Source organism: Dermacentor variabilis, chromosome 2, assembly GCF_050947875.1.
Source record: "Dermacentor variabilis isolate Ectoservices chromosome 2, ASM5094787v1, whole genome shotgun sequence".
In the NCBI taxonomy this organism is placed as follows: Eukaryota; Metazoa; Arthropoda; class Arachnida; order Ixodida; family Ixodidae; genus Dermacentor; species Dermacentor variabilis.
This window is the reverse complement of record NC_134569.1, coordinates 97,806,622-97,833,523: the sequence shown is the minus strand read 5'-3', so window position 1 is coordinate 97,833,523 and position 26,902 is coordinate 97,806,622. Positions and strand designations below refer to the sequence as shown.

At 47.7% G+C, this 26,902-nt stretch overlaps 1 long non-coding RNA gene across 1 annotated transcript in view; it reads left to right on the top strand.

The window, feature by feature from the left end:
- Nucleotides 1–23,298, top strand: part of LOC142572358 (uncharacterized) — a 245,453-nt gene extending 222,155 nt beyond the window's left edge. Inside the window, exons 4-5 of the long non-coding RNA XR_012826053.1 lie at nt 7,123–7,170; nt 23,120–23,298. This is a non-coding gene — a long non-coding RNA (uncharacterized LOC142572358). The remainder of the gene's footprint in view (nt 1–7,122; nt 7,171–23,119) is intronic.
- Nucleotides 23,299–26,902: the final 3,604 nt, after the last annotated feature.

Below are 26,902 nucleotides of genomic sequence, written 5' to 3'. Positions count from 1 at the left end.
TGAAAAAGTTAGAGAAATTCTTAGAATTATCTGTTGATGCGTAAGCATTGTTTCGCTCGGCTGTGACTTTGCTTATTTGCTTTTCCTAAATTATGGGGTTTTACGTGCCAAAACCACTTTCTGATTATGAGGCACGCCGTAGTAGAGGACTCCGGAAACTTAGACCACCTGTGGTTCTTCAACATGCACCTAAATCTAAGTACACGAGTGTTTAGGCATTTCGCCCCCATCGAAATGAGGCCTCCGTGGCTGGGATTCAATCCCACGACCTCGTGCTCAGCAGCCCAACACATAGCCACTGAGCAACCACGGCGGGTACTTGCTTTTCCTAGCTGATGCTCGCCTACCTATGGTATATTCAGTGACAAAGAATGCTTAGAGGTTTAGTAGACTATTGTCAGATGTTGAAGTTTCTGCAGGACACCAAGCTAGACGAGCGGCTCCTTAGGGCAACTGTCTCATTGTATAAGCACTCACCACTTATCATCATCACCCATTCCAGTACTTTCACTCCCTGCCCTCTTCCCCAGTGCAGAGTAACAGACTAGAGCGCACTAGCTCAGGTCGATGTCTCCGTGCTTCCTGTCAGTACATTCTATTTTATGTATATGTCACATGTTCTCGCCGCATCCGGCCTCTTCAAAGCGATCGCGCCAATTGAGCCGCGCATGAGCGCGACTCGACGCAGCAGAGCGAGAGATGGGCAACACATGCTGCCACCGCTGTGCGTGAGATGTTGCGCGTAGGGCTAGTGCATCGCCACGCTGCCATGCCACCCTCGCTGTCACTCTTGCAAGCCTCTGCTATGCGCGCGTTCCTGGTACGCGCAAGCTCTCGCCTGTGTTCTAACTGCACCTCGGCAAGGCCCAACCAAAACGCGCCAAGAGTCCCTACGCGCTCGCTTGCCTACGAGGAGTTCAAAATTTGATGGACGCTCAGCAGCGTTCAATTGGACATTGCGCCACCCTAAATCTCAAGTCGGCCCACACGCAAACTTAAAGTTGGCGCACACCCAAATTTCAGCTCCGCTAAACCCCGCATTTCAGTTGTGCCAACCCCAAGCTTCAAGTTGGCCCAGCCAAAATTTCATCTCGTCAACCCCCCGCCCCCGAAATTCAAATTGACTCATCCATAAATGTAAGTTGTATTACATGTAAATTTCAAGTTGGCCCCACCCCAAACTTATGTTGCCCGATCCCAAATTTCAGTCTGCCCAATCCAAAGTTTCCATTTAGCCTAACCCCAAAATGTAGTTTGCCCACCCCCAAATTCTAATAGCGTTTTTCACTGGTCGATTCGGAGCAGAATTTCTTGTTCCGTGGCAACGAATCCGAATTTCACTTGTCGATCTGGAGCGGGTTCGCGCTTTCCGCTGGTCGTTTCGGATCAACTCGCTCCGAGCCGGATCGCTCTTACTTGCTCCGCCAGCGAGGTGCTTATTCGGGCGGAAATAGCCCGCGTCACTTCCGCCTTCAAGCGAAATCGGTATCCTGTCGGTACGCACAACATTGTGTTGCTTCGCAATATGGCAGCGTTTGGTGCTGCTGCAGAGCTCGCGTTTAGCGATGAGAGCTCGGACGACAGCGATTATGATGTGACTCAGGTACTGTACGAAGCCTTCTATGCACGTTGTCCATGCACAATCCTTGTGGGCGCGACGTGTAAATGACGGACTCTGCGACTGCCGCGGTCAAATTACGCGCAGGGGACGGCGGCTTTGGTTGCCATGGAAACGTACAGAGCAGAAGTCGGGCATGATTTCCGGAACCGGGTTGTGTCACGTGTACGCAGACTTCCTGTGTGATCCTCCGCGGAGCCTTCTTGCGCTCCGCTGGCCGATTCGGATTTGTGAAACCCGAGCGTTCGCTAGAGGATTTCGGCGGCCTCTCCAGATCGACCAGCGAAAAACGCCATAAGTTGGCCCAACCCCCCCACACCAAATTTCATGTTCGGCCACCCCCGCCTTTAAGTTGGCCCACTCCTCAATTTCAGTTGGCCCACCCCCAAATTTCACGTTGTCCCACGCCCAAATTTCTGTTGGCCCCACTCCAAATTTCAAGTTAACCAACCCTTAAATTTCAACTTGGCCCACCACCAAACTTTAGTTGGCCCTCACCCAAATTTAAGTTCGCCCGCCCCCGAATTTTCATTTACCCCAACCCCAAATTTCAGTTTACCGACCCCCAACCTCAATATTTAAGTTGGGCTACCCCTACATTTAAGTTCGCCCACCTCTTAACTTTCAGTTAGCCCACCCCCAAATTTTAAGTTGCCCCACCCACAAATTTCAAGTTGGCCCCACCCCAATTTAAGTTGGCCCAAACCGAGTTTCAAGTTAGCCCACCCCTACTATGAAGTCTAGGTTTTGGCGAAAACTTGTCTGGTGAGGAAAGATCATGGCTGAATGAACGTACACTCCTCAACTGAAAAAAATTGAAAACTACAGATTGACGTTTAGGCGCCCAATACGGGTGCCTTGTTCACATTGAAAGAATGCATGATGGTGCTTATTATATATGCGTCGGAAGATGTTATACGCTTGCGTACAACTCAGGGCAAGACACGATAAACCGGACAGGGGGAGTGTCCGGTTTATTGTGTTACTAGTAGATTGTATGCAGAATGATTCAAGGAGCAATCGGGATGATATCTTTTTTTTTTCTCTTTCGATAATAGAAGCCGAATTCCAGTTAATACTGTGTCCAGTCTTGTCGTGATGCTCTGCTAGGGCGCTGGAAACCGTTTGTCCTTTGGCTACATCACTGCGGTGCTGCTGTAGCCTTCTTTTAAAGGTCCCCGTCTCGGCAACGTAGTACGCCTGGCAGTCCTGGCAAGAAATTTTGTAGATGACGCCAGGAAATGATGACCCCTACTATAAGCTTCCCCACACATATTCTATGGAGTTCCATGTACCTCTGTAGGTGCACTCTTTAGTTTTTGTGGGGGTTTAAATTGTTCCTTATTCCTTATAAAACCACCAATCACCTACATTTAGTCTATTACAACGATTAGAAGTGTTAAGTTCATAAATTATGTGTTTTTGTGCAAATACGAGGCATTAAAGGGACACTAAAGGTTACTATTAAGTCAACGTGGACTGTTGAAATACCATCACAGAAACCTCGAAACGCTTGTTTCGTGCCAAGGAGAGACTTATTTTAAGAGAAAATGCGTTCTGAAGCGTCCGCGTACCTCTAGCGCAGTTCAAATCGCCCGCCCTCCGATCGAGGAGTACTGACATCATGGTCTCATAGTGACGTTGCGCCATCGGTGAGTAGAACGGCGTCCGCAGACGGCGCTACGGCTTTTCTGCGCAAAACGCCAACGCGCGGCCAGAAACAGAGCCAAGGCAGAGCCGACAGCAGAGCGAAAGCGGGAGTATGGTGGCTAGCGGAAGGAGAAACGAATTACGTCCCACATTACGTCCCACGGCACACGGAGAGTCCGTTTTCGTTAAACTATAGGCTGCGGCGAGCTCGCAGCGTGGTCGGCGTGGTCTATGAGAAGCGACGAGCCTTTTCGCACTCGCAACAGGGCACAAAAATGTGCGAATCGACGCAAAACTCGGCCTAGAAACGTGCTTCGCCACAGCCAGGGCTCAATACGACCCAAGCTGGCACGACCCAGATGTGGTTTCCCGCACCGCCACCAGGCGCCGCTACTATACCTCAAACTCCAGCGCAAGACACCCATAAGCTGGTACTTCATTCTATGACGCTAACTTCGACGCTCGTCGCAATGGACCCTGACACCGACAGATTGGCTCGCGATGGTAGGCTCAACTTCAGCGATTTGAGCACCGACGAGCGCGACCTGCTGCTGAGGGCTCGCACTGCCGGCGTCATTGCGTACTATGACGGCGGCCTCGACACCGGCTCTCCGGAGCGGGAAAGCAACGAGGGCTTCCCACGACATCACATGGACGTGGCATTCTCGCTGCTTGCTCCAAATGAAACTTTCGCGAGCCAGCAGAACCCTCACAGCACGACGCGATAACGATACTGAAACTCCAAAGCGTACGCGGCGCAGAGTCGAGCGCGCAGAGTCGAGCGAAAACGAAACCTTTCGAACACCTATATTACTGAAGGGTAACGTCAAAATGTTATTTTTTCTTAGAATCGAATAGACGTAGACAAGTAGCATTTTTTTCCGTCTTATAATCGAATTAAATGATATTTTTAATATGAGTAGTTGAGTATTAGTAACACAAATTATGAGGAGTCCTTTCGTCATCGGGCTAGTACCGGAATGTCACTGGGGGGTCTCAAATCGTGTCATGCATTTACCTCAATTTCTCGGTTACTAAAGCTCTGTTCGCGATTATGTTGACGCCTTAGACGTTCTAGAACATTGCTCTACCACATTAACTTGAGTTTCTGGTAACCTTTAGTGTCCCTTTAAGCGTTTCACGTGACATGGCTGGGGAGCTCGCCAAAGAATGCTTACGCATTAACCAAAACTATCGAAGTGATAAATTTGTGAGGCCGGTCAAAGTTTGGAAAGAGAGGGAAATTAGCGTCGGCTAAGCAAGTATTGCAATAAGCTCTTACCTATGCAAGCATAGTGGCCCCAGACCACTGCAAGAAAGTTGCCACAATTGCAAACAGAGCGAGCATGCACCCCAGCTATAGCAGAGAACCGCTTTCCAGCCATAGCACCACCAATAGTAGAGTAGAGAATCAGCTGCATGCGGTGCGAATTCGTCATACATGCTTTAGAAGCAAAAAAAATTGACACGCAACAGTTATTGCGGCAGCGCTCGTCTAGCGCTGCTTCGGACGAAGTCACAGGTCAATGCGGTGAAAATAAAACTACTTAGTATGCTTACCACAGCTCGGCTGCCACAGCAAGTTAAAGAAAGAGCGTGTATATACACAACGAAATACACTTCCGTGAGGCGCGGCACTCGTAACAAAATTCAAAGCTTGATCTCTGCTCAAAAAACTCGGTTGTCCTTTTAAAAGCCAATGCGAATATTGTTTGACTGCGTCAAAGTGACCTGTAAACAACAACAGCAACGTCACCCGTTCATGTTTTACTACTGCAGGACATGGCGTGTCCGGCTGTCCCCACGGACTTTCCACTTTCGGGCCAAGATGATCGATGTCCGACCGTCCGCTAAACAAAACACGTACCAGGAGACCAGTTGAATATTTCGCAAAAATATATGAAGAAGCTTGTGTGCATACTGGTGTACGTCACAAAAGCCGTTAGTTCACGACCATAGCAGCGACATAAGTGTAAGCCGCGCAGCTTTCGCTCGCTCCCCTAGGATTTAGACTCGCTCTCACTGCATATGTCAAGGATTTCAGCTCCATAAGCTCTGATGTCTTGGAGTGACATATGAACGTTTAAGATGTGTCCTACATCTGTTTCCATGGCAGCGAGCGACGCTGGTCGACACTCCCCCGGTCTAAGTTTAGCTCCACAAAAAAGGAACGGGATGACATCCACCGCTGTAAAACGCAGCATGAAGGTTGCGGAGCTCGGCTGCCACCGTAAGCGGGTTGTTTTAGACTTTCATTTCCAAATTTCTCTATTAGGAAAATCAAGCTTACCGCAAATATAACACTCTATCTCAATTATTTCCACAATTCAATTAAGCAAATCCGGTAAATAACGTTATGCTTTCCTTGGCTTCATTGTGTGTTGGCTTCACGTGGTTGTTAAAATATTGTATCGAGTTTTCGCTGCTGAGTGAGCATAAAAATGGTATAAAAAATAACATCTTACCGTTATAAAAGCGGTTAGTTCCGCCTTAGTAACGTGCCATTATTAGTATGTGCCACAGCGTGCCACAACGTGCCACAGCGAGTGCCTTTTTGTTATCACATTCACACGTAGCCACAGGTGCTTTTTACTAAAGCAGTAGCATATTGCGGTGGCACTTCTGTTTTCCTGTCACTCAGGATTAACAAAAAGAAAGCACTATAACAAAGACTTCCTGCAAAGTGATACGATCCTTTTGCCATGCCCTGAAAGGTGCGATTAGTTTTCAACGTGCGCTCAGGAGAAGGCATTCGAGTCTATTGTAGAAAACATTTGTGCTCTAAGAAAAATGTTTACCTTTATTAACACGATAGCGTTAAGGACTACGTGTCGAAGAAGATCCCACGTCGTCGTCGGCATCCGGCGTCTCCGTATGCGAAAATTCCAGTATATATTTAGGTATGTGTATGTGCCACGTCCTGCTATTTGACATGCGGTATGTTCGGGCTTTATTGCCACATTATTCTATCACTAATGTTGCTCATAGCTTGTCTTGCATTCTGCACAAAGCTATTCGTCAGAACTTTGAGAATGCAAGCCCGCAAGGAAATGTGATGAAGGAAAACAGCCACAGCGCGTGCCTTTCATGCTGAATCTTCTCAGACTGGAATATTAAATGTGCGAAACATCAATCGAAACCTGAAAATGATCTTTTCTTTCTTTTTTTTTTTTTTGACGCGGCAGTGCGCCACCTCCGGAAACGGCCCACAAAAGAGGTCGCGTTTCTACCAGAAAGCTCACCTTCGTGCATAACCTTTGCCTCCAGCGTTTCCCGGTAAACACTAGGGTTACATAAGCTGCAGTTGCCGGGAAGTCTGCGAAGCAGTCAGAGATCTTTGAATGCTATTGCGTCCTACTCTCAGAGGCGAAACCGTAAGCGTCCTCCAAAGTTTACTTCACAGCGGGGCCTTATGTGTTCCATATCTCGCCAGATTACGAAATATTTGTGGAAGAGCTTGTTGTATAGTGAAAGAGCGGCGCCTGCATTTATAGTTACCTTAGTACGCTGGAGAGGTATGCAGAAGAATGGAGAGCCGGGGAAGATCGCTATATCGTAGCGAATAAGCTGACGATTGGCGTCGAGAATTTGCCGATGGAGAGCTTTGCGAATGCTGCGCCGTTTTCACAACGCGTCTTTGACTTATGCAAAAGAAAACTGGAACGTGGAAGAGAGGGAGTCACGCACAGAGTTACTTGTTTCAGATCAGGTTATTTATATCCCTGAGAGACACATGGGAAACGTACCTTTTATTTAATTTGTTAGAAGCTGAGGCGGTCGCTGAGCTGAACAAAACCAGCACAATGAAAAGCGTGAACTTCTTTCAAGTGAAGCTACCTCTTCTTACTTTTCAGGTACCCTGTTGCCGAGTGGAGAACGTGGGCCTGGGTATGTGTAAATAGGTAAGAGACACAGGGCATGTTTCATTCATAGCCAAGCGCTCATAAAGGGTATCTGCCGCTGTGTGCACACAGGTCATGGAAGTCTTGTGCATACAGCTGTCGTCAGCATTCTTTTGTCGACAAGCATCATACACCACCTCGTCCTCGCAACAAAGCCTCAGCAGATACAGGCGAGAAGGCCGTGCGATTGCTTTACACTACTGCTGCTACCTCGGTAGTCCAAACAAAATTCACGTAATTTAAACTTTAACGTTTAACCGGGGTAGTTGGAGAAGTATGGGAGAGGCCTTTGCCCTGCAGTGGGTTTAAGCCAGGCTGATGATGAAACTTTAACGTTGCGTCGGATCTGCGGATGCTATTTGCGCATGAATGGCTGAACGTTTTCGTATGTTTGGCTTCAAGTATTTTTCGTATCATATTCGCTTGGGTAGTATCGCTTACCATGCAAGCAAGTAAGAGACTGACGAGAAGTTCGAAGCATTTATTGATGAACGGTTGTCGAACAAGAGATGTGTCTGGAGCCATCGTCTCAACTTGTCTTCGTCAGGGGTCCTGACGAAGACGAGCCGAGGCGTTGGCTCCAGATGCATCCGTTGTTCGTCAACGGTTGATTATTACTATGCATGTGTTATTTACGTTTACAATCCTTAAAGCCTAAAGGACAATCCACACTTAGCAAAAGTTAGGAGTTGAACGATCAGGAAACTTAGGTAAATAAGAAGAGGCACCTCAGGGTGCTGCTATATTATTGCCGAGTACACCAGTAACTTAGAAACAGAATGCAAAGGATTCGTTGCAAGAGGCGAATGTGAGATGGATGAAGTATACCATAACTCAACGTTGAATGTGCGATATGGGCACTCGGGCGAAATGTAATATCTCGCCATCTTGGCAAAGTGCGAAGAGAAACTTCTCCATGTGCCATAATTGAAAAGGGCTAATGCGAAGCTCGAGCTACCGAATTTCCGAAGGACGTTTTTTTGTTACGGAAAAGAGTTTCCTTCACGGCAATGCAGTCCATATATAATGTTGTTTTTCTGCCTTTGTCGCGCTATCTTCCCGCTAGTATCCTTCATGCAAAATGCATATATGCGAACGGCCTAGACGTATTTTCTTATCCCGTGTCAGTGGGCTTGTTACTTTTTTGCTTATTTCCGAACGCTAGTGTTTGGTTCATTTGTGAAGTCATCCGTGGGCTGAGCCCCCATTTACAAGAGTGCGCGATATCGGCCGGCTTCATAGGCTTTACTCTGCACGAATGGCTGCTGCAGCTATCGGTGGTATTCCGCAAGTGATCCCTCCGTGGTCGTATATCATCTGAAGCCGTGCTTTTCTTCCTTAAGCACCGCAGCACAAGAGCTCGTTGTTTCTCTTCGATGTTGAATCGGTGCCATACGGCACTGAGCCGCGGTGAGCCCTTAGAACAACCGCTTCCACGATTTCCCCACGGCAATATATGGTTCAGAATGACGGTGTGTATTTCGGTCGGTAGTGCTTGTTCTTATTACTTCCAGTATATTTTATTTAACTCATGAGGCAAGCTTGCACGACAAACAATGTATCTATAACTAAGTGCCAAGGTGAACTAATTATCTCGTTTAAATGTATTTTTCCAGATGAATGCGTGCATTGCACACAAGAAATGTTTGATAAAGACACACACGGTGCTTGAACGGGGCCGTAAGAACAAACAAGTGCTTCAAAGAAGTTCAAGCACGTACCTTGTTTGGGTTTTATAGTATGCTATGTTTACAGTGAGAACACTTTCTAGGAGTTATTAGGCAGCCTTCGTGTCCTTGTCTGGTTTGGGTGAGGCGTGCCGTCCCCGTGTTATCCACGTTTTCGTCCACTGCCGGCGTTACTGTTTCTTGGCGCGAGCCGTGCGAGTGTGGTCCAAGCTACGCCTTCTGCCACGAACAGGAAGTGTTAATTGCCTACTACATATATACACTTATACACCGTACACTTATACACACCATGCTGTTGTATTAGAAGCAAGGGTGTTAGAATAGTGAAATTTTTGTTTGAATGTATAAAACATCTTGAGAAAAATGACCTCCATGTATCGAATTGAAAATTGAATATTACCTTCTTTTTTTAAAGAAAGTAAAATATGAGGTATGTGCGGGGTCTACCAGGCTAAAAAAAGAAAAAGAAGAAAAAAATGAGTGAGAGAGTTTGATTTTTACTGCATTGGACAGATGCGTGTAATGTCATTTGCATATGGATGCATTGTTCCCTTAGGAGCACCGAAATGGGAAAGAACTGCGTGAACTTATCTCCCACACTGCAACAATGACAGCGTTATATAGAAAAACAAGGAAACCGCACCGGACCAGATGCAAGGATAAAATGTTGTGTTGAATGAGGAAGATATGTGTTACTGTACAATTACTCTACAATACCGCACATAGTTTTAAAGTGATGGAAACATGGTGAGACTGGCTAAATAATACATTGATTTGCCTAAATATGGGCAACAAACTCGTATACAGGCTGCGTAAGATGGAAGTACTATTTCTGCATGACTCGAAATAATTGAGCAGAAGCTGCCTTGACGACGTGTTCACTAAAGAACGGGGCCCGTGTTCATGGCCTGTATTCACGGAGAATTGTTCGTAAGACAAAATGTCAGTCAATCCTGATAATAGACATAACTATAGCGAGGCGACCGGCTGATGGAAAATAGCACTTACGAACGAACAGCTTTGCGAATTCGGCCCTTAGTTTTTCTGCGTAAGAACCCCGGCTCTCCTGAGCCACAAACGTCGTCAATTTCTTACCAAAACCATCTACTGGGCTAGTTGGTACGTTTTCAGCTCAAAGCCGAGCGCAAGAACAATACAGGAAAAACAAACCTTGGCATATTAAACACCCATGTTAGAATCTGTGGGAAGCGAACCTTTATAGTGAAACGGTTGATGTCACGAGAATGACGGCGATATATGACGCTTATTGAGGGACCATGGCGATAGCGGGTGTGTGCACAGAGAAGTACGACACATACCAAATCCCGCGCTTCTTGAGTATCAGTGAATAATGCTGATCCTGAAAGATTCACCAAGAACAGGCACACATCCAGTGAAACTTACACGATTGATAGATGGATGCAAATCAAGTAAATCAAGAAAACCATTCAATGATATGTGCTATTCTATTATAAGGTCAGCGTGATTTAGATATACCTGTGAACCGCCATTATCAGTTATGTTTCGTGTAGAAACGTTTTTTTTTTTACGCAGAACAGGAGATGTGCTCACTCCCACATTTTGTCGGTCCGCGTACAAACCTTTTATAAATCCATTCACTCGTACTCGTGTTCGGCGCACTTCTAACCTCCGTATATGGGTGTACCCACAAACACATCTGCAGAGATACTGACGGACCCAACAAACAGCAGTCACGTTAAACCCTGGAGAGTAAGCAAACAAAGCATCGCTTTAAAAGAGTCAACCGGGCAGGCACTCACGTGTCCCGCTGCCCCTGGCGTAACACTACCAGAGCGTCACGCGCCACGATAGTGCTGCTGACTGTATATGCTATTAGTTTGCTTCTGTGTTCATTGTGTATTTGGCATTAATTACCCAGCCGCTATATTAGCATGCTTAGCGAGCAGCTGGGCTAACATCACCAGCATATCATCGAAGTTTGCATCTCTCTTTCTCTACCTCTGTTGTCATTTGTTCGTGCTTGGTTTTTAGGTATCCTAACTTTCACCGGTCTCTCTTCCTTGAGACAACAATAAGTCATTGTAAATCTTTCCATTCAAGCAGAAACGGATTATCACAATTTCGAAAAGAGAATTGCTCGAAGCTTACACTGATAAAATATCAAAGAACATTCTATTTGTATTTGAAATGTTGAATATCCACACAACCCTAATTAGGAATGATTCATAAGCCTGTGGGTCATAAGTCAGATGCCATAAAATTGCACGCGGAGCATGTCTTGCCAATAAGCATTTATCGTCGACACTAGTATACGCAGTATATAATCTGGGGCCACATGGATGCACATGCTGAGTATACTGGCCTCGCGAATCGCACTTGATGGGATCCAAGCGTCCGCTGTCCAACTAGATAACGGGTCGAACGCAGTTGAACATTCAAAACAAGCTTTAATTACACTATGAAGGTCAAAAAGGAAAATTCAAAATACGTGTAACCTTCAATTTTCAGCCGGTAAAAAAGTGGTCCTGTCTCTAGGGCCGGTGGGGCGAGTCTGCCCGTCCCGCGTTTTTCCAACCGCGGTTTCCATCCCCGTCGCCGTACCCCAGGCCCGGGAAACATCTCCCGACACCTCGAAGCGTCGTCACTGGGTCACTTCCAGGAACCAAACGGAGGGAGCGGGTCCTTTCTCTTGCGCACAGCCCAGAGTCCGCGGGGGGTCGGTGAAGCAGAAAGCCATAAAATAAGCAAGGCTCGCTTGCTTCTTCAAAGAAAAGTCCGGCCGTGCGTTCGCGATGCGCACAGGACACTCCCCGTCTGGTGTCTTTCGTTGTTAGACACCACCAGTATATCACCGTGACAGCAAACGCACAACTTATGTTGTCAGTCGGAAGAATGTTTTCACGGCCCCGTCTTTGGCTGTTTTCAGCTCGACCTTGCGCACCCTTTCATCCGCGCTGGGCAGGCTTCGTGTAATCACTCGGATGGGCCAGTCGTTCCGGGTTGCTTCTTCATCCCTGAGTAGAACGACGTCGCCTTCTTTGAGGTCGGGCTTTGCTGCTTGCCAATTTCGGCGTTGCTGCAAAGTAGGGACATACGTTGTGCGCCAGCGCTTCCAGAACTCGTCAGCCCGGTTTAGCACTATACGTCAATGTCGTTTGTAGAGGTTGCTTGTGTCTAATTGCCCAGTTGTTATAAATGCGCTTCCGTGTTTTGGGGTTAAAAGTGTTGCCGGAGTTAGGATTGTGGGATATGAGGTAGGACAAAGTGGGAGCTATGGGCCTGGCATTAATAATGGCCGCAACTTCTACCAGAAGGGTTGCAAGTATGTCATGCGTGAGCCGTTCATGACGTGACTGCATGAGGATTGAGTCAAGAATGCGACGTGCAGTGCCGATCATCCGCTACCACGCACCGCCCATATGGGACGCGTGCGGTGGATTGAATGTCAATTTGCAGCCGTTTCCGCAGAGTAACTTGCCTATTTGTGAGCGATGAATGCCTTCTGCGCTGATTCAAAGTTCTCTGCACGTCCCGATAAAATTGGTCCCGCAGTCAGAGCGTATTAGCTTGGTGGGCCTTCGCTCTGCTAGGATCCTTCAGAAGGCATTACTGAAACTCGACGTGTTCATTGATTTGATCAGCCCAATGTGCACTGCGCGAATGCTTAAGCAAGTGAACATGGCTGACCTGCGCTTGCTGTTTGCAACACCACCTCTCGTTCCGCGAGAGGCAATCATCCAGAGACCAAAAACATCAATTCCAACATTTTTGAAAGGAGCATCTGTGCTGATTCGGTCTGCCGGAAGGTCAGCCATCTCCTGGTCGTGAAAGCCACTCTCGCAGCTACCTGCATGAAATGCACGCTTGCAGCACGGATGAGATGCACCTTTTACCTCCGAAGATCCAACACCCAGCAGCTCGTACGGCTCCTTCTGTGAAATGCCGGCCCTGGTGTTGCACGCATTCATGGTGGTGGCGCACGAGAAGCGTCGCCACATGGTGCCGACCCGGCATTAAGAGAGGGTGTTTCTCATCGTCCGGAAGATGGCTTCTGTTCAAGCGGCCGCCGACTTGGACCAAGCCGTTGGCGTCTAATAATGAGTCAAGCCTTCGAAGCGAGCTTGTCTTGTAAACTTGCTCTCCTCTCTGGATACAGCATATCTCCTTAAAAAATGCGTTCTGCTGTATTGCGCGAATTATGATGAGCCTGGTTTTGGAGAGCGCCTCAATGAGAGCTACCTATTTGTGTGGCGCGTTCTTTGCGCGATGGGCAACCTGGATCGGACTTGCCACAGCACGAGTGAGAGATTTCTGTCCTGAAGAGGAGCCCTGAAGACGAAGCTGTCGTCGCCTATGTCCCACAGTAGACCGAGACTTCTCTGCGTAAGAGACGCGTCTGTGCCGAAGTCGAGGTTCTTCAGTCCCTGGGCGTCGTCCTCTGGAGAAAATGCATTCAGTATGTTCTGCCTATTCGAAGCTATCTTGTGCAGCCCTATGATAGCTATTACAAGCATTTTCTGCGTTCTTTGCAGCAGATGAATGGCGTCTTCTTCGCTCGGAAGAGACGTAAGCGCATCATTGACGTAGAAATCTCTTTCAGTGAACTTCCTGGCATCTTCACCAAATCGTAGGGCAGCTTGTTGGGCAGTCCGTCGAAGGCCATACGCCGAAACAGCTGGCAATGGGCTGTTGCCGAAAACGTGAACCTCCATTCGGCACTCTATGATTTCTCGAGAGATATCATTGCCCTTAAACCACAGGAACCTCAGGTAGTTCTGATGGTCCTCGCAAACCATGAAACTGCAGAGCAGTTGCTGGACGTCTGCTGTTACCGCCACTGGGTCTTGCCGGAAGGGTATCAAAATCCCCACAAGGTTGTTCGTCAGATCAGGGCGGGTCGAGAACGCCGTTCAGAGATGCCCCTTCGTACTGAGCGCTGGAGTCGAATACAACTCGGATTCGATCCGGCTTCTTGGGGTGGTGAATGCGGAATATGGGCAGATACCAGCATTCTTCGTCCACGTGAAGTGGTGGAACTTCTTCTGCATGACCTTTGATGAAGAGCTCGTTCATGAAGTTCGCGAAACGTTCTCTTGTTTCTGGATTTTTTCGTAGGGTACGCCGTAGCGAGAGCAGACGAGACAAAGCTTGTTCTCTGTTGTTCGGAAGTCGACTTCTCGGTGTGCGAAAGGGGAGAGGGGCGACAAAATTGTTTATTTTGTCTTGGGTGAATTCACTATTAATTATCTTGAGGAATGTCTTGTATTCCACAGAGAAAGCAGGCTGGTTGTCAAGTTCAGTTGTTTCGAAAAGATTCGAGGCCAGGGTGTCATCCTATGTTGTTGCCAATTGTAGATCTTTTGGGACCTTATCTGTAGTGTAGAGAATCGGCGCCTCCCTTACAGAGAGATGCCTTGAGCATGGTTCAAAAAGAGATGGTCGTCCACTGTCCAGCACATAGGTCTTGGAACACATAGACGCTGCCCGTTTTCCGCGTACGACCAACGCAAACGTCACCGACAATGACCCATCCAAGGTCGAGCTTCTGAGCATACGACGCGTCGGGGAGGTCCGTTGATTGTCTGACGAACCTTGTGAGCTCTTAGGATGCATCGGCCAAGTAGGAGCAGTATTCCAGCCTCCTCAAGCGGCGCAATGTGATTTGCTACAGGCTTCAACTGCGGGTAGTGCCGTGCAGCTTCAGGTGTTGGAATATCATCTCTGTTTTCGGGAACTGACTTGCAGTCGAGGAGAGGCGGAAGAGGGAACTTGACTTCGCCTGACACGCTCTGCACGAAGAAGCCATGAGCTATTCTTCCAACCACTTCGGTAGTACCGGAGCAAGTGCGGAGCGTGTATTGCGTAGGCGTCCCCTTCACTTTGAAATCATTGAACAGTTCTGGCCTAACCAACGAGCGATTACTCTGGTCGTCAAGAATCGCGTACGCTCTGAGTGTCTTCTGAGGCTGAGTCTCATGGATCACCTCTACGAGGCAGATTTTAGCACACGACTATGTGTCATTGCCAACGTTTGCCACTTCAGTACGCCTAGATGTGACTCTTCTTTCTAAGTTACCTGTGGTACTTTCCTCAGACCCACTAGCCCTTGACGGCTCTGAGGTTGGCGATGCTGGGTGAAGCGCTGTGGCGTCGTCGGCAATGTCGCATATGAGGCATATCACAACTGCCTGACATCGCTACTGCATGTGGTTCTTAGATGAGCAGCATCGTAGGCAGATCCCTTGTTTCTTTAGCAAAGATAGCCGCTCTTCCAAGGTTTCTTCACGGAAGGCGCGAGACTTTTCCAAAGGGTGAGGTTTTTTGTGATGTGGGCACCACCTCTTGAAGTCCTTCGATTCTGGTTGCTGTTTGTTAGTAGTGGCCTCTTGATTAATCTTGGCAGAAGCAGGATTCATTTCTGGTTTTCTCGATGACACAGATGATATTCGCCGCGTGGTATTGGTAGGATTGTCTACCTTCCTTTGGTTCATTTCAGACGAGGCATTTTGTGGGTGCAAGATGAAACTCGGGTAGCTCCGCATGCTGGCCTGTTCTCTAACAAACTTGCAAAAAACAAGGAAAGGGTGGAAATAAAGTGTTGTGATCTTTCTTGTATTTTGACCTCGCCGACATCCAATTTTCTGGAAGTCCAGATAGCAACTTCGAGACAATTTTGTTCATCCCTGTTGCGCTATCCAAATAGCCAAGATCGGTAAGATACAAACGGTTCAGTTTTCGCAGCCTTGAGTTCTAGCAGGAGATCACCAAGTTCTTGGAGTCTGGTATTTTCCCGATAAGATATCTTCGGGAAGCCTTCCAGGTGCTTCAGTAATGCATCCTCAATTGCCTCAGGGCACCTGAAGACGTCTTCTAGCCGTTTCTACACGACGTTCAAGCCCGTTGAAAAGTCATGGACGTGCACTGATTTCAACCTCCGAGCCTGATGTGACGATTCAAGGCCAAGCCATTTGATGAGAAGGTCGAGCTCTTCCTGGGCAGAAAGACCTGGATCTCTGACGACACCTTTGAACGATGACTTCCAAGCGCAAAGTTCTCAGTTCGGTCACCAAACTTGATAAGACCGCTTGAAACAAGGTCTTTGCAGCACAAGAATTTAAGGACACCGGCTAGCTCTGAGCTTGAACTGTATCGTGCTGGGGCGCACACAAGCGGCTGCGGATCAACTCGTAAGTCCATAGGACGACTTGTAGCTCCATCAAGCTCACAACATGGGTTGTTAGGGGCAACATGGCAGTCAGGTGGCCGTTCATCAACTCGCAGACACATCGAATTATTCGCAGCTGTGTTGACCTCCCGCGACGTGTGAGCATTATTTACGTTGATGCTAGAGTTGGTAACAGCCTCCTCAGTAAACACAAGCGCAGCGTTGCGCAAGGCTTGCTGTTAATCGATATAGCTCCTAGTCTGCTGCGTTCGGTCCACAGAAGGGAGCGTGCGCATGCGCTCCCCGCTATCCTGCTCCCCGGCTGCCTCGAGCACATTCGCCTGTGCGTTTGCAGCTGCCGCTTCTTTTTCATGCTGCAAAATATCCAATTCAGCCTCAATCCTTGCCTTCTCAATACGCATCGCGGCTTCCCTGCGACCAAGCTCTGCTCGTTCCCGGATGGCTTCAGCTTGTGCGCGTGTCTGTACGGCGCCTAGGCTGATTGTTGACGAGCCCGATCGTCGTGACCTCGAAGAAACGCTTGTGAGGGCCAATAGAGAGTTCTATTGAGTGCACATTGTCTCTCGTAAGAAGTCGCGTTCTCGTTCTGTAGCCTCACGTAACTTGTCGCTTACAGTCACATCACGATCTGCGTTGATTGCTTCCTGAAGCTCAAATTCCAGCTGGGATTCACAGCTGCTCGTTTTGGCGAGGAAGGCAGCGTATCTGGCGGCGACGTGCTCGTAGCGCTTACAGCTTGAACGAAGCTGCGTTGCGGCGCTGTTAATGTCTTCCTCTTTCGCATGTCACACTTTGGTAATAGCGGTCTCCACGTTCGTCCAGGCAGCGTCTATTCTCCAGCAGTGCTCTTCGCGGCTCGTTTCATACGTTTCTTTAGCTTTCATGGAAAACGTAGTTGCTCTTTGTGATCCAATGTTTGCCGTGACAGCTTCACGCTCTGCTGTCATAACTTGAGAATTTTCAGGCGTCACCTTGTCCTGATCCATTTTGGCGTGCATGCTTCACAACGTATCTCACTCGAAGCGGACGTGTGTGGTGAAGCCTGCTAAGCTGCGCGATGAAATTTGAAACGAGCCCACTTTGTCGTTGCCCTGTGTGCCGTCAGCTGCTCAACTTCTAGGCGATGCTGTGTCCTTGCAGTAGGCGGATGTTATGGTTAAACCTGAGGTCTTGCCGTGCGACGTATTCCACTGCAGCGGATGTTGAGTTGGTGGTCGATGGCAGTCGATTTCACTTTTTTACTATACTGGCGTCGCGGATCGCACTTGACGGGATCAAAGCGTCCCCTGTCCAGTTAGATAACGGATCGAACGCAGTTGAACATTTAAAACAAACTTTAATTACACTATGAAGGTCGAAAAAGCAAGTTAGAAAAACACAAAACGTTCAGTTTTCAGCCCGTAAAACAGCGGTCCTGTCTCTAGGGCCGGTGGGGCGAGTCTGCCCGTCCCGCGTTTTTCTAACCGCGGTTTCCACCCCCGTCGCCGTCCCCCACGCCCAGAAAGCATCACCCGACACCTAGAAGCGTCGTCACTGGGTCACTTCCAGGAACCGAACGGAGGGAGCGGGTCCTTTCTCTCGCGCACAGCTCAGAGTCTGCGGGGGGTCGGTGAAACAGAAAGCCATAAAAGTAAGGAAGGCTCGCTTCCCTCTTAAAAGAAAAGTCCGGCCGTGCGTTAGCGATGCGCACAGAACACTGAGGCTGCATCTAGACTGCGTACAGTGCAGTGATGACGGACTTTTCTACAGATAAACGGAACAGCTCCTCCCATCATAACTTACTCTTTGCGCATTTCCTGCAGCTTGTTTCGGCCACATTTGATCACGGGAGGTACAGTACCCTCTGGAAACATTTGCAGAATCCATGCATGGGTACCTCGATGTCAGTATAATTCAGCTTCGATACCAGCCCCGAATCCATGCCACTTTGCTGTCATGTTGGTCGACGAGACACTTATGTGATGTTATCTGGACCAAAATGATGTATGACGTGCGCAAACATGTAGAAAATAAAAGAAACTATTTGAAGGGCCTTAGAAATTGTCAATGCTGGCTTGTGTCAGCTACTCTTCTGACTTCCCCTCTAGTATATAATGTACCGCGAAAGTACGGGTCCATTTCGTAAAGGGAGTACTGTAATAACACTACCGCATCGTGTTTATTATTTGCGCGCATTATGGTATACCAGTAGGCCTAACTCGATCCGGGGAACTCCTCGGGGATGTTTCTCAAAGTACTGTCGGCCAAGAAAGTAAACACATCACGGCTTAAGTGGCCAAAGCGGCTGCGGGGCCACAACAGGGCGCTGCTATCTCGCTCCGCGCGTTGACGGCGAGAGTGCCCCGAGAGACGCCAGACATCGCCCTCACTCTCGCGCGAGGCTTTGTCACGCTTTATAAATTTCTAGTGCACCGTTTGGTTGTGCTGGTGCTAACGGTTGCGACGAAAGGGACTGTGCATTGACGCTAGTCGAGCACATGGAGCTGCCGTACATTAGCGGACGGCAACGGGGCATCAAACCGCGGCACTGAGAAGGAACGAAGACCAGTTTCGATTGTTGTTTTGCTTATACCCACCTTATCTTTCATATTAGTTCATGTCGCTGGCGTCCACCGCTGCTCGATTTTTGGCAACATTGAACAAGTAACCGCAACGGCGCCTATTGTGACGCGTGCTCTTTCACGCCGGCGCGATAAGTTACACGCGCAAAGCTTTACTGATGCATAACTGCGATTCGGCTTAGTCGAAACACATTCATCTTAAAACTTTTTGTGCGCCAACAAACAGGGACGAAGAATAGGAGCAACACAAGGACGAGCTCGTCCTTGTGTTGCTCCTATTCTTCGTCCCTGTTTGTTTGCGCACAAAAAGTTTTAAGATGAAGCTTTACTGAGGGCACGGCTTTTCTATCAAGATTACGTTTCCGGCAGTGTCTCCAGCAGTGGGTTTAATATTTATATCAGCGACGCCTCTTGAAACTGTTTTAATTGGCTACTACAATGCGCAGGCCATTATCAAACATTACAAAAGTACGGCCAGGAAGAGATAATTGGGAAGACGAATCGGAATAACTAGTCAGTCATTAAAGTTGATTCACGGAAGCATTCCATAGCTTGAAGGGGTCTTCAGTGCGATGAAAAATTGCCGTCGACCACGAGCACTTGGCTTCCTCGCCTTGACATCGAGTCGTAGCGCACCAGCGCTATAGCTACGGACGTCCGCGCAGCGCTTCCCACTCTAACTTAACGCGCCGACGTGAAAGAGCGCGCGTCACTGTAGCCGCCGTTGCGGTATACTTGCGCGATGTTGCCTAAACTCGAGCAGCAGTGGATGCCGGCGACCTGCATTAATATGAAAGATCAGGTGAATATAAGCAAAACAAAAATCAAACAGGTCTTCGTTCCTATTCAATACCGCGGTTTGACGCCCTGCGGCCACCCGCTGCTAGTTTTCCTGTATATGCTTCCCCTGACACTACCGGCTACTGCGCGACAGCGCCATGTGTTGGACTACCGTTGATGCACGGTGCTCTTCGTCGTGACCGTCAGCAGCAGAGCAACAGAACGGTGGACTAGAAATTTATCAAGCGTGATGAGGCACCATGGGAGAGTGAGGGCGAAGTATGGCGTCACTCGGGGCACTCTCGCCGTCAGCGCGCGGAGCGAGATAGCAGCACCCCGGTGTGGCCCCGCAGCCGCTCCGGCCACCTAAGCCGTGGTCCGTTTACTTTTCTGGCCGATAGTACATTTGTGATTTCGTAGCTCGTCCAACCCAATTATTCATTATATCTACGCTATTACTGTTAATTAAGTCACCCTATTCCATCACTGTGAATGAGAGTGTTACTAGTTTTTAGAAGAACCGTTATCTATGAGGCCAAAATTGCGAAGAGTTTTGAAGCATCCGAGAAGAAAGAGCACACTCATTTATGAAACGGCAGCCAGTACATGATGAATCCAGCCCGAGAGCGCTGAAAAAAAAATCGCTGCCGCACATTGTTGACACAGTCAGCTGTGACAGTTTTCAGTGTCCAAACTACTGTTCAGAACACTCTCTTTTATGAGCAGCGTCAGCTCATGTTTTCGAGGATAGGAAGCATTCATGGGCGTGTGCTTCTGAAATGTAGTTTTTCATCACACGCTAAGAGCCCCTTCGCACCCAGTTCAAGCTTCCGCAAGTTCGCACATGCGTGGCACGGCAGGAGTGCCAGCAGAAAGACGAGCAACGAAGGGGCTTCGCGACTCGCCTCCTGCTGAAAGAAAGAAGAAATAGAAGGGCTACGACACGGTGAACAGGACTAGAACTTGGCGGTCAGCAATTCCTATGCGAGCAGTGCACATACCCCTGACGGCAACAGTGACACCATTGGCGACGCGTACGGCTTCAGTGATGGGCAAGCGTGAGAACTTCTTTGAGGCGGCGACATAGGTTAGAGCTTAGGAAACTTAGGCTCCAGTATCAATTAATGCCGTCAACAGAACACCATCGACGTCTAATTCAATTAGATTCATGTTGGTGAATAGCGTCAACGGAAGATTTGGACAGGACGAACGTAATGCAGCACTACTTCCAGGAGCTGCATGGCCTAGTTTTCCGTCCAGGAGGGTCCATAATTGGTCAGCGACGAATGGCGGCGTGGCTGGGGCGACGGGGACCGACGGGGCTGAGGTGACGGCGAGCGAGCAGGACGACTGAGATCGACTGACATCGACGGATACGTCAGAAGTAGGAGGCATACGGCGAGGAGAGTAACGGCGCGGGTCGGCATATGGGCGAGAAGACGGGGAAAAGGAGCTTGAATACGGCGGCGTCCATGAGGTGCGGCAGTGGCGAGCGACGTGGCCAATGCGGATGCAACGGAAGCAAATGGGCTTGTCGTCCGGAGTTCTCCACTCGGTAGGGTTACGGCATCTGGGAGGGGAATACAGATGGCCGTGAGGCGTAGCAGTCGGCACCGGTCGCTCGTCAGGTCGGGAGACGGAGCAGGCAGAAGGAAAACCTAGGTTTGGAAATTCTTGCCGCGCAACTGCTTGAGTGAAAGTGGTCGCTGGGGCTGGCTGGTCAATGGTGGGGTCAATGGGGCGTTGATGGAACGGCGCAGGATATGTGGCCTCGAGCTCGCGGCGAACAATACGCGTGACGAGCTCATTTGAAGGTGGTGAAGCGGTAAAGTCGACACAAGACGACGTCGCAGCCGTGTTAGGGAGCCGGGAGAACTGTGCAATGACGTGGCGGCTTTTCGCGAGCTGAAAGCGGCGGCATTCCTTGACAATGACGTCGATGGTGGACACATTGTTGAAGACCAACAAGTTGAACGCGTAGTCCGCGATGCCTTTGACTGCGTGGCCGACTTTGTCAACCTCGGCCATTTTCTCGTGAACTTTCCGGCAAGAGAGCGAGCACGTCTTATATGTAGGAGACGTACGATTCAGTAGAAGACTGAACTCGGGTAGTAAGCTCCTTTCTTGCAGCCAGCTGCCGACCGATGAGATTTCCAAAGAGGTCGCTGAGCTGTTCCTTGAAAGTACTCCGCCTAGCGATCTCATCCTCGTGTGTCCGGAACCAGACACGACGAGTTCCCCCCAAGTGGCATAGGACATTCGCTAGCATAGTAGTAGGGTCCCAGCGGTTGTTTCTGCTAACACGCTCATACATGCTGAGCCAGTGTTTGACGTTCACATTATCTTGGCCAGAGAATATTCCAGGATCGCGGAGATTGGTAGCCGTAACGTACGTTGTTGTCGGGGTCTCGGGAGTAGAAGGAGACGAGGTGTCGTCAGTAGCGTAGCAACAGGGGGGGGGGGCCGGGGGGCCGTGGGTCCCGGGTGCAAGGGGCCTGTTGGGGGGGGGGGGGGGGTGTCATATACGTCTTAAGACACCCCTCTTTCCGCCGGCTACACCCGGGGGGGCGACAAAAGACCTATGGGCCCCGGGTGCCAGACGACCTAGCTACGCCACTGGGTGTCGTCACAGGGTGCCAGGGTGGACGGTAGGACGGTGCGGCCGCTGCGGAACTCCGTGGAGAGGACGGGGAACGCCACCCTCCACCAAACTGTTACGCGAACGAAGGATTAAAACTGGAGACTATAGCGAAATATATTTACAAGGGATAATGTAGCGCTGGCCAGTTCAGCCGACAGCTCGAGAGCCAGAGAGCGGTCTTCCTCCTCTTTTCTCGAGTGATGGCTCCCACGCGCCTCGCTCAAGCAATCAAATACCACACGCGTGTAGCAATATGATCCGATATTCGGCAGAAAGTTGGGCTTCAATGCGGAAAATCTGAGTATACAGCGCGCCACAAGACGTCGAAATCAAAGGAAAGAATGCTTTCGAAGCGATCTTTTGCTTTTCTAGCTCCGCCTATACAAAAAAAAACGTTATTTATTTCCAGGATATTTTTTTTTTTTTGGTTCGCTCGAACTCCTCTCGCAAAGGAATTTCGTCAAATGCTGTCGATCCATGCCAGGGGCGTTTTGCACCCATTCTAAAGAGTGTTTCAAGGCTTTTTAGGCATCGGCATGCCTTCAGACTAGCTAGAACAGAGGAATCGACATGCTTTCGGAGTATTCAAGTTTGCGGAAAAAGAAGTTCTTTGTTACGCGTAGGTTGACGAAAGCGGTTAGTTTCAGGCATCTGAATCTCCTCACCCGGTTACTTCAAGAAGAAGGCGTGGCGTACTTCACCTTAAAAAAAAAAAGAAAATTGAAGAATTAGGTTTGCCATTTATAGTATAAGGACATCAGAAGGAAAGAAAAGAGAGAAAAGGGGTTGTGGGAAATTACCGCATAGTCAAAGCAAAAAAAAAAAAAAACCAAAAGAAATAAAAAGAAAGACAAAGCGCCGAGATTGACGGCTGAGCTTTTTGAACGAGGAGAAATGTAGACATGGTAGCTCAGACGCTGGAGCGCTGACTGTGCTCTGCGAGTGGCCTTTGGTGGCACGGTGAACGCCGTCGTGTGTCGGCATGCGACGTCATTTTTTGTTTCCTTTTGTATTTTCTTCCCGTTTGCCCCTCCCCCAGTGTATAGGGTAGCACGTACATCACTTACAACTTGGTGAACCTATTTCTCTTTTTTTTCCCCTTCTCTTTCAGTATCACTGTCTCAGAACCAGCGCATGCGCGGGATTCCCGGCAGCCATGTAAACAACCAGGCGACGTCATCAAAAAAAATTGAGAGAGAGAGAGAGAGAGAGAGAGATAGATAAAAGAGACCTTTCAGCCACTGTTGCAGCGCCGGCCGCAAATCTAAAAAATAAAAACGGCGCGCATGATCAGACCACCCTTACCATAGAAACGACCGGTGTAGTTATTTCAAGACAGCTGCACCAACGTTTGCTTCAATGTCAGATTCAAAGTTTACATCCATGCTTTCCGCACTAAGTCAAAAGCTAAAACAATGTCAGCTCGTATGTACGAGCTGACATTGTTGACATTGTATGTATGCTGCAAGGTTGCAAGAAAAATAATAATAAATAAATGAAGGTTTGGGGTTAAACATCCCGGAACTTCCAAGTGGATTATCAGAGATGACATAGTAGAGGGTTCAGAATTAATTTTTGCAACGTGCACGTCATATTATTTACACAAATGTTTCTTTTTCTTTTCTTAATGCATTTCACCTCCATCGAAACGTATCTGCGTGGGTCGGAATCGGAACCTTAGCTTCGTAATTTGCAGCAGGTTGCCGCAGCCACTGAGCTACCGTGGCATGTTTGTTGCAAACAAACGGTGCACATATTTATTTATTTTTTTAATTTAAGAATACCTTCCAGGCCTCAAAGTGAGGCATTGAGTAAGGGGGGCAGTACATAGAAAATTCATGGAATACAAGGCATCTATAAACCGTATCTGTTTACAACCTACAACGTACCGCAAGTGCAACCGAGGTGAAAAAAGAATTATTTAGTTCAGGATTCACTAGGGAAAAGAAGAAAACATAATATAATAACAAGGAATAAATCACACAGATTGTTTTCAGTGAAGTCGTGTAATTAACATGAGAGTGCTAAACAGTGATAATGAAAAATAAATGACAGAACAGTTATGGACGCGACATTCCAACGGAACGGTAAACATAGCGACATAACGGTAATCAGCTGTAATTTTACAATAAGCTGTAAAAGATAGTGCAAATATAGAAAGCATGGTGCGACAAACGTAAAACTTCACATTTATTTCGTCATGCATTCAGTCAAGGCATCACGGAATGAATCGTAGCTGGACTGGCATGCAATGCTGTCCGGGAGCGAATTCCATATTCTGATAGCACGAGGAAGAGCAGAGTAATGGAATGCGTGAAGGCGGGCATAGCTGAAATGATTATGAAGACTACGTGACGTGGAGTACGGTCGTTTCAAGCTTGCGGGTGTTCGAGTGGAGTGAAGGAATTTGTGGAACAGTGATAAAAGAGCAATGTCTCGACGAGTGTTGAAAGATTGTAATGAAAGCTTAAGTTTTATTTGTGTCACACTAGACTGTAGCTGTAATCGTTTATAATGAAGTGGCTTGCTCTGTTCTGGATCCGTTCTAGCGTTTCAATGAGGTATTTCTGGTGAGGGGACCAAATGGGAGATGCATACTCGAGCTTGGGACGAACGAGAGTTAGGTAAGCTTGCTTGCGAACATTGCTTAAGTTGCGTCGCAAGTACCCCTATGATTGGGAGGCATTAGCTGAAATGGACGTGATATGCTCTGTGCAAGAAAGATTCGATGTGAATAGAACTCCTAGATACTTATATTGTGTAGCTGTTGTAACAGTGTAACTTGCGGGTAAAGGACATTACTTTGCATTTTGTGGTATTTAAAGTCATTAGCCATTTATTGCACCAGCTAATGATTTGTTGAAGGTCTTGCTGAAGAACGAGATGCTCATCTGAGTTTTTAATTAGGCGATAAATTATGCAGTCGTCGGCGAATATTCTATTGGTGGAGGACAAATCTGAGGTAGGTCGTTAATAAAAATTTGAAAAAGTAAGGGACCGATAACGCTACCCTGTGGTACACCAGAAGAAACCCCTGTTACGGAGGAAGAGTAGTTATTTGCAATAGTAAGCTGCTGACGATTAGACAGGAAATTTCGGAGCCATGGCAAGGTAAGACAGTCCAATTTAAGTGCGGAGAGTTTTGATATTAGGCGACAATGTGCGACACGGTCGAATGCTTTCGAAAACTCAAGGAACAAGCAATCAATTTGTAAGCTATAATTTAAGTTAGTGTGTAGGTCTGTTGTAAATTCAAATAACCGTGTCTCGCAAGAGAGGCCCTTCCGAAAGCCATGCTGGTTATGAAAAAGGAATTTGTTAGTCTCAAGATGGCTGCAATTCTGCGAAGCGATAATATGTTCAAGCAACTTGCAGGGAATGCATCTCAATGAAATGGGACGATAATTCTCACAGGAGTTCCTGTTGCCATTTTTAAATACAGGTATAACTTTCGCCATCTTCCAATCTGCGGGAAAGTGGCCAGTCGCAAGTGACTGCCTGAATATGTGAAAAAGAATTTCGCTTGAAATTTCTACCGTATTCTTTAAAATCTTTGAGTTTATACCCCCTATGCCATATGAAGAAGACATCTTAAGATTATTTATGAGAGAAGAGAGGTCCTCCAAAGTGACTTCAATAGGTTCCATGTATTGGTAGCCTAATTCTGAAACAAAAGGTATATTTGAAGTGTTCTCCTGTGTAAATACAGAGCTGAAGAATGAATTAAAGACCTCCGAACATCATATGCATGTTCGGGGCATATGCATATAGGCATTTTATAGCGGATGGATAAGTCGCTGTAAGCGTTCTGACACAAGTTTTTACTGTGACGCCCTATTTTCCGGCATTCGTTTGCATTACAACATTTCGCCACATCTTTTTAAAGACGTGTGATGGGCTTTTTTTTTCACATGAACTTAACGGACTACAGCTACCAATATTTCGAAGAACGTATATGCTAGAAAAGCGCCGTAATAATGTAATTTACCATAGAAAAACCTTCCAGGTCAGGTGACGGATTTAGCAAGATATACGGAACAATTCTGCTGTAAGGGACCTTTTAAAAATGCTTGCACTGAAATTTAGTATAGTGCCAAAGTGAACATTGTAATTTTTCTTGAAGTCTAAGTCGTGTTCTTTATATAACGTTGCTGAAAGGAGCTCCTATGCTATATATTAGAGGTTTCAGGTATGAAATCAATTCAGATTAAAGGAATGGATACCGCACTTTATAGAGATGAACAATCATTAAATGTTCACTGTGTCAGTGTAAAATACAAGAAAACATTTCGACTGCTTAGCTTTCAAGCTTGAATCAGCGATATTTGTGAGGACTTAAATATAAGTGTCTTCTATATAATACCGTAGAATTATTCATACTCGTTGGTGCAAGACAGCGACGTGCGTGTGTGTGACTTCAGTGGAGAAATTCCGAAACCAGACAGAAAAAACAGTGTGATGTGTGGCAGTGCGAGACAGCCAAAGCGAGAATATACAACCACGTGATAGGTGCCACATGTGTACATCAAGGCCAAGTCATTGCTGCGCAGAAAATGTGGTAACTCGAGAATTGAGCTTGGACATAAATTAGTTCGGAAATTTAATATATATATATATATTCGACGCTTACACTGCATACGTCACAGCAAAGTTTTTTTTTTCAGTTACTAGACTCAGTTTTTACTTGTGTACAGTTATACGAAAATGAGATACACTTTCGGTTGTACGGGCTCTGACTGCCATGACATTCACACAAATTGTAACATTGAAAGACGAGGCGGTGTCTTTCTCAATTGCCCGATGGCAAATTTCTCTTACGACCACGACAAGCTGTTCATGCTATCTACGGCGCGATGCAGCGAGTAACATCTGGAGAGATGCTTTAGAATCGTGG